The 12,247-nt window shown below is 37.9% G+C and overlaps 1 protein-coding gene across 2 annotated transcripts in view; it reads left to right on the top strand.

Annotated features, from left to right (window-relative positions):
- LOC131428861 (homeotic protein ultrabithorax-like) overlaps nucleotides 1-12,247 on the top strand; it is a 349,128-nt gene that overhangs the window by 61,392 nt on the left and 275,489 nt on the right. For both annotated transcript variants that reach the window (XR_009229404.1, XR_009229405.1), the window contains exon 3: nucleotides 5,057-5,153. The gene's annotated coding sequence lies outside the window, so the exon portion shown is untranslated. The remainder of the gene's footprint in view (nucleotides 1-5,056; nucleotides 5,154-12,247) is intronic.

The following is a 12,247-nucleotide window of genomic DNA, read 5'->3' as shown; positions in this document are numbered from 1 at the left end:
AAACAAATTAAAAGAACTGAGTTCAATGACTGTATTGGACTTATCGGATTTGTCATAATATAAAGCAAATGTTTATGGGTCACACACTTAACACACCTCTCAGTTCACATTGTCAACCTACGGAATGGTGAAACTCGGTTTCTCGATTTGGCTGCAATCCGCCAGAGGGAGACACAAAACATCATTGCATTTATTTTCAATCGTAAAATAATGTATTAAAAAACCATAAAATAAAAATTCATCCCCACGGACTGGATTTAGCAGTTTCGCGCATACAAACAGATGCACTTGACCTATCTTGGCTGGTCCTTTGCGAAGCCTCCTCGCAGTACCCAGATGGCGCTGTCAGCATCAAGGGGAAATCCGTGCCGCCATTCAGCTGTTTATGAAAACCACATAAAATGAAATTATTATTGGTTGCCGAATCAATTCACGCTGTCGTTTGCAGGTCCCTCCCGGGAAGTCGATTGAGTCTTATTTTTTTTTGAAGATTTTAGATTAAATTTAAATTTATGAATAAAATGCGTCGTAAAATTCGTAACTGTAAGGCTGATGTAGCAAAGCGGAGATATAAAGGCATTCGCGGGAGCAAATCTCAGTCCACGGACTGGTTTAACGTGATCTCGTTTCTGGAGTTTTGAAGCGCGCAACAAGAAGGGTCCTCTAAAAGTCTGAAGTGTGCAGCTAGTAAAAATGTATTATTTATGTTTGGTTTCTTTCCTTCTCGAAGAATTTAAGCTGGGGTTTGATAATGGAATAGTTTGATTTTTTGGATTTCGTGATGATTTTGGGAGGAAAAGGAATTCATTCATTCATTCAAAAAAAAAAGCTTTTAATTCGAGAAATAGCTTGGTCAGGTTATCACGAAAACTGAATGGAAATAATGAGAGCCAATCAACGGGTTTGAGTATAATGATAATTGGTTTCAATTACAATGAGTTTTTCAACTTGAATTTTAAACAGACATTTTACGGAGCATTGAGTACTTGTCAGGCACTGTAACCTGTCAGCTACCGAGCAACCAATTAATATAGTGGCCTATTGAAAGCGATATACAGTTTAATTAAAAAGAAGACTAAACAAATTGTAACCTCTGTTACTGAGTCGCAACGATGCTATTGAAAATTTCAAACCATTCTTACGTGCAGTTACATTTATAACATGCAAAAGCTACATCATAATTTTACTGGTTTTATCGCCACCATGTCAGTGTTGGCTTTCAAGATGTGTACTCGAAACAATTTACGATTGGTTGCTCTTCTGTGGTAGAGGTAGGCGATCGCACAAGCAAAAAGTAAGGCAGTAAAATTAAAATAATGTAGTTTTAACGATAATAGCGTGAAACAAAATACTTGCTCATTAACTCCTCGCAGTTGGTTATCGTATTGTACTCAGCTACAGTATCCCAGCATGTTATCGACCAGCCATCTTGGTTTCCGTGATGGGGCTTCACGTTTCGATAGTATTATTGAATGTCGCATATGCTGCTGAATTTCCTTCTATCTCTCATCTTGCGGTTTTCAGCTGAAGGGTTTTAGGGACAACCGTACTCAGCTCACGTTTTCTGAAACGTCTTCGAACGATCTCAAGTTTCGTTCCGGATGCGAATGGGACATCATTCCAATAAATATTTATCTAGACATTGTCGGGTGCGGCTTTGCTATAATTCAGTGGTAGCACATGGGAAAGCCCATTTCCCTGAAATACCGGGGATTTGAAACAGAGGTGGGATTTTCCCATTTAATTTTTTATCTGTAAGAATGATGAGGGTAAGATAAAATATGGAAGGGATATTCTTTTATAAATGTGAGAGTTTCGAATAAACTATAGCCATATGCTTTCTACTGCCGCAAAACATTTTGTAATAAATATTCTGGATATATAGAAAAAACAAACTTTTTGACACAGGTATCAGAAATCGTTTTCTATTGTTTTCCGATATTTTGCGATAGTACACGAACCACCTTCGAACGTTCGAAAGATTTCGATCCCATCCATTTTTGCAGCATTTTTATTCGTTGCTTGTGGTGCTCATGTGTCACATATTTTATTCTTTTTAATAGGCGCGGCTTCGTGCCAAGCGGGAACCGAAACGATGCGGTGGGGGATGGAATTTGTTTTTCTACGCGTAGGCACCACGTGTTTCCGCTGGCAGATTTCAACATCTTAGCCTCTCGATATTTTCGCTGATGTGCGGAAAATGGAAATGAGCACGTGCTCTGCATTGGGGTGATATGCGAAACTTGGCTCGGGTTTTCGGCAACGTGGCTTTTTCCTTTATTATTTCGTCTCGGAAAACTAAACTAGCAGATTATTAGTAAGGCTTTCGCCAAATCCTACTAATTATCGACTTTTTCCTGTGATATTGACGTAAAGAGTCTAACCGTAGTCAATAGTAACTCTCTTATCTTCAGTCCGCTAGATAAAAACTCTCGATTCCCTGTCGGCAGAAAATTTAGATAGCCCTTGACAAACAACAAAATTACTTTCCTGGATTTGGCCGGGTTCGTTTTAAAATTTCCTAATTAGCATTTCACAATTAAAGAACTTCATGAGGTCGCGTTTTCTGCTACGTTTACAAGAGGAAAAGTCTCAGCGGATAATAAAACGTCTTTGGTAAACCGGTTTTCTCTGTCTTATAATGGAATCCATTAATATTTTCACCGTCCTTTAGCTAGCTTCCTTTTCTGGTATGAGACCAAAAAACCCGCAGCGCCCGTCAGTTCTCGGTCGGATAATACCGATGTTTACCATCTTGCCTGTTTAGGAGTAGGGAGTGCAAAAAGTTCACCTCTGAACGTGGAAAGAATGCTATTCACTGAATGAACGAGAACCTTTTCATTACATTGTACGTTTCATTTTAATATAACATTTGACCAAAATTAGTTTGCACTTTTTTGAGCCCTTTTCGTTCACAAATGTTGGATGTTTTGAAACCTAGAAAGCTTAGTGTTCAGATTAGGATGTATTCAGGCACCTGAAAACCTTAGGCTATCACTTTGTTCTCATAATAGAGCATTCTGTGTTCATACTTTCTTTTTGTTTGTCGCATAGTTTACTATAAATAATTAGAAAAAAGACTCAAATTTTTAATCCAACAAGAGCTTGGTTTATTTATCGAATAATATATTTTCCATTCTCTCTTTATCAAAAAAATTAATTGTGTACAAAAAAAAATGATGCGCTTCAATGAGATTCTAATTATTTACAATAAAAACACAGTTTATGAACTATGCTGCAGTAGTGGTTCTGATTTTGTCTACATCAAGAACATTTAACACTTTGCTTTACTGTGGTTATTATCCGGTCAGCTTGTATATCAACCGTCTACTCTTTTGAATTGATGTGTTTCTATAACTTTTTTTTTTGAGAAAAATCTCACTTTGAATGTTAATCTACGATAAATCAAAACAATAAATCAGTCTCGTGGTTGATAAAATCACTTTTATTTTCAATCAGGAACCTAATCATGCATTTTACTTAGTTGGGACTGAAACTGATAGCACTACAACGCCAGATAATTGACACAATTCCATTCGTTGATGTTGCCGATCTTGAACGATTTTTTCTCCGCTCGGAAACATTTGCCAATGCTTTTCCGGAATTTCGACTGTTTCTTGAAAGATGTGTCTTCTGATACTAACCTAGCCCAACGTATTTACGCTGCAACCCGCTCTTTCGACTTCCTTTGAAAGTACAGACATTTCGGGATGGATGCAATTAAGTGCAATAAAATGAAGCAAAGTACATATCTGGTAAGTTGTTGTTGTTGTTGTTGTTGCATAAACTGCTTCTTTCGTTTTGTTTTTGTGTACTCTTTCTGCCTTCAGCTGAACGTTGATTCGGTGTACTTTTTGTGGGTGCTATAAAAATCTACGGTAATCGTAAAGCAGAAAAGACTCCGTTTGTATGCTTTTGTATTTCGATGCACCTTTTCGTCAGCATCCTAGGAAGTCAACTCTTTCCCTCGGATTTTTTTTCTCTGACCCGTGGGGATTCTATATTAGGTAAGTTTCTAGATTTGGGAGAATCCTTTCTTTCCATTTGTCGTGTCAACTTTACGATTTGGCATGTTGTAAATCAAATTGTTTTGGTTATCGCGAGTACCTGAGAATAGACCTGAACGAAATGAGATATTTTTGAGTAACAGAAAACCAAACAACCACCGGCGGTAGCTTAGCTAGAAATACACCCTGCGGAATGACGAGCTCACAAGAGAAAGTGTTCACTTTTCACATGTTTAACCCTTTCCAACTCAAAAAATAAATCAAAGGTCCTTGAAAAGAGAAAGTTTTTTTTTGTTACGTGACAAGAATGTTGAATCAGCCCAACAAGAAGTTGTTTGTTTGCAGGTTCGAGATTCGAAATTTCGATGCCGAATGTGTTAAATTTTGAGTAGCAAGTTCATACACACCTTTTCCATCAAGGAGGGAGATCAATTTTCTTCTTTCATCCCAGCTCCTTTTAATTTAATTTAAGAAATGATGTTTATTTTATATTAGCTGATAAGGCATAGCGAGGCAACCACCATTGTGAGAACGAACTGACTCCTATCAAGATCATACTGCAGAACGATATGGCAAACCCCCCAAAAAGGCAAAAAAATATATACGCTTAAACGGTATATGGTGGGCTTGAGTGTTTTCGATACCATAAGGTGGGATCTGAAATCGCGTTCGTTTCAGAGATGAATGCCAACAGAAAAGACTAATCGAATCTTTTATCTAGCCACGTTAATCTTGAATCAAATTTGAACAGGGATTTGGCTTAAAACGAAAAGTTCTCAAACATATACCTCCTTGGAAAACAAGATTTCTTTGACGTTTCAACCCAGCACGAACGTCAAACCAGTATAAACACAACTCTAGCTCGAGAAACTTCTGTTCAATATGATTATTGATTTTTTCGTCGTGTCGAAGAAATGTTTCTCGCTATGGCTTACCGCAGCAGATGTTCAAGGTAATGAACCTAAGCTGAAATGTTCAATCTTAAAAGCATTTCATGGTATGATTGCAAGTAATGATTATTTCTCATTTTGCTCTTTCTCCTTTTTCAGAATCGACATTATCGATAGAAACTGGTGCCAACAATGGAATAAAATCAACGGAACGCAGTGCCCAAGAAAGTCGTATAATCGTTTATTGGATTACTAGGTAAGAGCTTCGATTAGATCACCAGGGACATTGATGAGGCTGTGCGTGGGTGAACTGTTGTTGAGCTAGTTTTTGAACACCTCTAGATTCACCCCCAGATGCAATCCCACTTTATCATATCAAACAAACCAACAAGTTAACTCCTGTTCCCCGGTTTCTTGTACCGGTCGTTTCCCCAGCATCTCTCTGACCATGACCGACACGTATGTGCCTGCCAAGTGTGGGCGTTGATTGTCTGAATGTAGAAACGTAGTGAAACGTGCCACCGGAATATGCAATATAGACGACTTTGTTTCATCAAACTGCGAAAGCGTTGTCCCGCTCTTGGTAGCAAATTTCATCCCAGGGTGGGTTCCGCATTTTTCCTCGGTACAACCCTAAATCGGCCCTAGTTGTGCGCAAATTGCAGCTTATTCATGTTAGTTTTTGATACACATTTGGTCATTTCGTCCATTTACCAGAATGGTACGCCTTTCCGTGTGCTTTTACGATGGCACCGGGACGATTAGCCTTAAAACATTTAGCTACTTTCGTTTCCTGTTTCACAAAATTATATCTTTATCGTCCAACCGGAATGCTATTGGTTTCTTAGAATTAGAAATTCAGTATCAACTGGACGGTCACTGGCTGTTGGTTTTTAGGAAATTTACTTTCCCCCGAACCGATTTTCTTTAATCCAGTTAATACGAATCGTTCTCATTTCTAATTCATGCAACTTCACACACCACCGACACGACAAAACCAAAAACCGTCGTCGTCTGTCCAATCGATCGATGAACAAGAAATACTTTCGGTGTGTGTGTAGTTTTGGTGTCCCCAGCCGTTGTTCGTGTGGAATTAATTTCATCGTGCAGAAGTTTAACACCCAACATCCCACCCATCCCCAAGCGTGGTATGTTCGGAATATTGCGGGTGCTCGCCGGCAGCACAGATGCGACACTCATTAGAATTTACCAGCAAAAGAAAAGCTTACTCCACGTTTTGTATGTGTCAATCCTCGACAATCCCAAAATAGTGGCACTTTTTTTTTTACTCGGTTTATGTCCAAACATTGATCCGGCTGGTAAATGTGCACGATGAAAATCGAAAATCAAATAACTATGCCGAGGGCATCTTTGGTTACATTGAAGGTAGATTTGATATTCGGTCGGTTTCCAATCCTAAATTTATGTTATTTTGGAGGGACGACCCACTTGTTCGAAAGGATCTGGTTTTGTGTTTTTCTATTTCGTTCGCCTTGGATGAGATCCAATGAGAGTAAAGTAAATGTTTTTTTTTCGCTTTAAGGTTTTTACAGAAAGTTGAATAATCTATTAATATGCAAACAAGATTTTTGCCGTTTGGTGAATATTTGATGAGTTTGTTCGAGAGGGGGAATCGTGTGCCTTTGGGGGCGCTGAAGTGTGATTGTGTGTGAGTGTGTCTGCGTATGGCATTAGAGTACGGGTGTTCGATTGTTCGGAGTTGTGAACAAAACGGTTCCACAAGGACGAACGTCACGGGGCGGTTTTGGAGGTGAAAGACACATTCCGTATCTGAAATTGAGCTCTAAATTCCGTTGAAAAGGTTTTTCATTCTGTAAGTTTTTGTGTTTGTCCCTGATTATATAGGTCGTTTGAAATTTTCTACATAAACCCGAAGCAGCCGTTGTAGAAGCGGCAGCAGCAGCAGCAACAGCAGCTACAGCAGCAGTAATCATAATCAGTGGGAGATGATAACATATTCAAACCCTTCCCAGGCTCTATTGCGAAACCCAACAGGGATCAAAAGCTAAACAAACAAAGAAATGGAAACCATCAAATTTGTAATTCTAATTTTACTCGGAGAGTAGGATCGCAGTCGTTTGCCGAAAATGGGCATCGATTTTTGGAATCTCAAAGTAGCTAGCAAACACAAAAAAAAAGAAAAGATTTCTAGAAATTGGATCGGATAATGGCTCCCAGTGGCGATAAAAACTGTAAAAAATGATGCAGCCTTGGGTTTCGTTCTTATTTTGAGGCGTAGTGTTATTAACCTTTGTCCGAATGTAGTAACATCGAAGCGCACCAGTTCCAACGGTAGACAGTTTTTCAGCGAGGCCAAAACTTGATGCGCTTTATAACGATGATGGATGGACAAACCGTCTGAGACAATTTTATGAGCCGCAAAGACAACTTATTGTCCGTCAACATGGAATATGTAAATGCCGTTTGATTGTTTAAGTTAGAATTCCGTCTGGCCCTAATTGCATTTGAAAATGTTTGAAATTCAGCAGTGCAATTTTGCACTTTTGGTCGGTGTTGCAAATCGCTCTGTTTTTAACTGTAGACTATATATTAACAACATTACGATATTTTTATACAAATTAGTTTGGTACGACCAACAACGTCATCATCATCATCATTTTACTTTCTGGGTTGAATTTCCCGTATTAGTGGAATATCCCGTTTGCGTGTCCAAAGGAAAATATGTTTACGTGACTTTTTTCGGTGTTACATTCTATTTGAAGCAGAAAAATATCTAACCCGATTACAGGTGTCTTCCGAATCGAACCGTTTAGCGCACTAATGTGTGACATAATTCGTGCTATTGAAACTCTGGCTTATTGATCTCGCGGTATTGAACTTCGTAGAGAGCCATTATATTTCAGGAATCTCACCTGGCTTTGACCGCACTACAGAAGGAATGAATGTTACCTTCACTATGATAGCCAGAAACACTCAACGGTAATGCAACGTGGTAAAAGCGGGAAAAAATAATACGATCTGAATGGCTCTCACGGGTGTAATCTGAAGCATCTGACGTTATCGAAGAGTAATTTAAGGCAACATCCAATAACAGTAACAGTTTGTTACGAGCAATACGAGGAGTCATATTCTCCCGTCTAGAAGAAGGACAACACATATATTGTGAACTGACGAATCCTACTTATTGAAACTTGTTTTGTCAGTTGTTTTCAAGAACAGCACTTAAACCTTTTTCACTGAATAAATCACCTAATCTGTTGACAAACATTAACCGGGATCGTTGTGCGATCATTTCAATGTTTGTCTCTGGGAAAATCGGTCGGTTAACCACTCCTTTTTGCCCAACCTCTAAATGCGGCGGAAAATAACAATTCAAGCATAATGATAAACCATGTACAATAACTGTCAGTCATAATTTGAATCGCATAACATAAACATCTTCCCAGGTTTTCGCTTTATCCATTGACTCTTTCCCAATCTTCCAGTTCCTTACTGTTTCTGGATTAGCGTATGCCATACTAATATGACAAATAACTGTGATTTTCATAAACATCTTGCATCATTCGGGCGGGCGTTTTGCTTCAGGGAGGGAAGCGACCTCGCGTCTCTGACTTGCCGAAAACAGCAGGAACCCTCCAGCGGAAAAAGGAAAAAAAAAACAAGCGAAATGAAAACTTCATGTTTATGGCCACCAAAAGTACGATGTGACAGCTACTAAATTGAAGAAAAATTGTTTCGCGTTCATTTTGGTTCTGAATTTACCGGTTTTCAGAGGGCAACCCCTGTTGGTATCTGGAAATTGTCTCGCACACTTTTCATAGGGTATGAAGGGAAACGTGATGCTTCTTTTGGAGATAGAGTTTTTTTTTCTTTCGCTTTGATAGAGCAAGCCGACCTGAGTTTCTAAAGAGCAGAACTTGCGTTTCTGGAGAATAGGTGTGAAACAAGAAGTATCTGCTTTCGCTTGCCAGTTTAAGGGAACTGTGTAATTCGATGAATTATGGTTTGATTTTACATACTTCAACAATTGAGTCGAATAATTGCTGTGGTCTATTATCGAACAGAAACTGACAATAACACTTTTCCTGGGTACAAAAGTTTATCGACAAAATCTTCTACTGCGGTTCTCGTTTTATGTGGAGACGATGTCCGAAATAATTTTAACTCGCTGAAATTCGTTCATTGGAAAATTTCGATTTAACTAATATTTATTGGAACACAATTTTAAATAATGTATGATTGATGATTTTGATCATTGTACAGGGTTATGCGATTTGTTTCTCTTATACTGCGATTAAGTTTGAAATACAAACTTGACTATTCTATTACGGGAATTACTAGAATAATAACAATAGTTTGTGTTCAAGCGAGAGCCTGAACTGTGTTGCAGACAAACCATGCAAACAGACAAACAGTCAACAATAAAGTGAGTATCATTGTGTATCTACGAAAATCACGGGAAAATTTGTGTGGGCAGTAACTAAAGAGGATGTAAAAGGCACCATTTTTTTCAACGTTTAGTAAAACTTAAAAGAGTCGTCTCACTTGAAGGTATTTGTTCTTGCTATTTTTTCTTAATTGAATGTTAATAAATAATTTAAATGATGATGTATAAAAAAGCAATTCTGTTTGTGTGAGATTAAATGAGCCCAAAATATAGAGTTCTAGCTTGAACTCGAAATTAGAATTAATCAATATTCGAATAAACGGTTTCGTAAATATCTATCTCCGAGTTTTTGGGTTCAAATAATTTTAAAAATAACTTTATTGCATACACAGGATTGTGCCATTGTTTGTTGGCCTCAAAAGGGATCAGGGTCATTTCGCCGAAAGCCGTTTCGCCGAAAGTCATTTGGCCGGAAGGATCATTTCGCTGAATGACATTTCGCCGATTCCTGCATTTGTCTTAATATTATAATTGGAATTGATTTGAAATAAACACAAATGAATGATAAGACGTTAACGCACGTTGTTTTTACCTACAATTGTACTTCTTGAATAAAAATTGATTCTTGTGCTGCGCAATAACGATTGATTCATGAACCTCAGGACGGAGTTCCCAACGAAACTTGTTGACTATTAGTCGTTAAGCATCAAAGCAATTGCATGAGTGTATCTACCAAGCAAATGAATGCGGTATTTTTCGTTTACTAAGTGAAGAAATATCATTTCTGATTCGTGTGCTATCCGACCTTGCTCCCGCTAGTTCGGACCTAACTAACGCAAAGAAACCTAGCTTTGAGTAGACCAGGCAAACAAGGCGGTTATTGGTTTGTATGCAAAAGACCGCCGTATCCGACGGCGGGTCGGCGGCCAACTCAGCGGGCTTCGCCTTGGCGGCTTTATACCGCCGAGCTATGTTGGCTTCGATTATGTGGCTGCGCCACATCAGTTATACACAATAACACAAAAAAAAAAGAAAGATGTATTCGAAATTGCCCTTTCGACGAAATGACTCTTTCGGCGAAGTGACCCTTTCGGCGAATCGACTTTCGGCGAAATGGCTTTTGGCGAAATGACCCGGTCCCCTCAAAAGTTAGTCTCAATAGTTTTAACAATAACTGACTGTCTGTAATTGCATAGCTGAAAAAATAACATTTCATCTCAGCCATTTCGAATTTGTTTCCGTGTATCAATTCTTCATGAGATTAGCGACAATTCTCATTAACATAAACGGAAATTAGAATCATTTCGAAGCGCGGTGCATTTCACCAATCGGTATTATTTAACTTGTCTGGTCAGTTTCCGGAACGAAAAATTTCTTTTAATTTTGTATAACCACATTTGTTCACGGGTAGTACCCAGACTGGTGAAAATGACAGGAAAAGATGAACATATGATATTGTTCAAGAAGCTTTGATTCGTAATTGAGCTAGATAGAATGCTAATTATTTTATGGATTATTCATTGTTTAATATATAGTTTGTTAGGATTCTTCGGAAACTTGACTTATTCTGATTTTAATGACATACATTTCCTTGAAAAGTTTTGTTCATGAGAACTATGATATTCTTAGTTCCTGAATACAAGTTGAAAAACGAGCTTAATCCACCTAGCAGTGAGATGATACCTTTTTTTTATCAATCCGCATGTGTTTTTTGCATTAATATTCTTTGGTGTTTTAGTTCTCAGGGCATTATTTTATTGACCGTCATTTCAAGCGGCAAATTGAGATTTTAATCACTCATTACCCTGTAATATTGAGTCTAAAATTGTGACAGTTGATTGAACATTCCATGAAATGTCGACGTAAGTTTCACTTCAGAGTTTACAGTTATTTAGGGTACTTCCAGAGCCGGTATTCAGGAACCAGCATAACCCAAACCAATTCGTATGGCCAAAAACGAATAAATTGCAATAGTTTTGAGTCCAACTTTCAAGTTTTTTGGAATTGTCACCTTCTACATCGGTTCGAATTTTGAAATTTGATCACTCTGTAATTCTAGAATCGGAAGTCAGAATCGGATAAAATTGACCAATTTTGTATGGGACCGTAAGTCCTTTAATTTGAATTTTCGTTTTTGAAATGCGAGTTGGCATTTCTTGAGAAAACGAGTGAGCTTTGAGAAACGATTCGGACTGGAACCAGAATTCGAAAATCGATGTAGCCGAAGTCAGTTAAATTCACCTAAGGAGCTGTACAGTTTACATTTGAATCAAAATGTTTGAAAATCAGTGCAGACATCTTTGAGAAATCGTAGTACCTTCTGAATCAAAAATTGAAAAACACTAAAACTGAAATAAGTTCATTTGGTTATGAATTATCCAAATCTGCAAACCCGATAACCTGATTAATTTACGTGGAATAGACATTTCTATACTAATCACCCTGAATCTTCTAAACCGGAAGTCAGATCTGAGTAAAAAGCGAGATGTTTTATAGGATCTTAAGGCCTTCAATTTGAATCTTAGATGGTTCTTAGATTTAATTTGAATCTTAGATCGATTCAGCCATCTACGAGAAAAATTAGTTATATTATTTTAAATGGATCCAAATGAAATTCAGGATGCTTGTTTGGGAGTATACGGCTTCTCAGATGAATCAGAATTTGTAGAAAACGGTCGAGTCACCTCCGAGAATATTGAGCGAAATTATTTGTCACACACACATTTGCTGATCTCGACGAACTGATTCGAATGGTATATGGGTGTTATGTTCTTCCAGCATTTATTGCTGTAAGTAGTTTAAATAAATTTAATCATGGCATTGTTCTCAACTCGAAAATGCTGCCATCATCTGGTTTTTATATATCATATTCGAACGTTTATTATTGTTATTGTTGCCAAAAACGAACCGTGCTAAAATCGGTTCGAGGCAAATTGCCATGAAAAAAGATGCTATACACAGTCTTTTTGTTACTTAGAAAT

Source organism: Malaya genurostris, chromosome 1, assembly GCF_030247185.1.
Source record: "Malaya genurostris strain Urasoe2022 chromosome 1, Malgen_1.1, whole genome shotgun sequence".
In the NCBI taxonomy this organism is placed as follows: Eukaryota; Metazoa; Arthropoda; class Insecta; order Diptera; family Culicidae; genus Malaya; species Malaya genurostris.
Note: the sequence above shows the minus strand (reverse complement) of the source record. Positions and strands in the feature narration are given on the sequence as shown.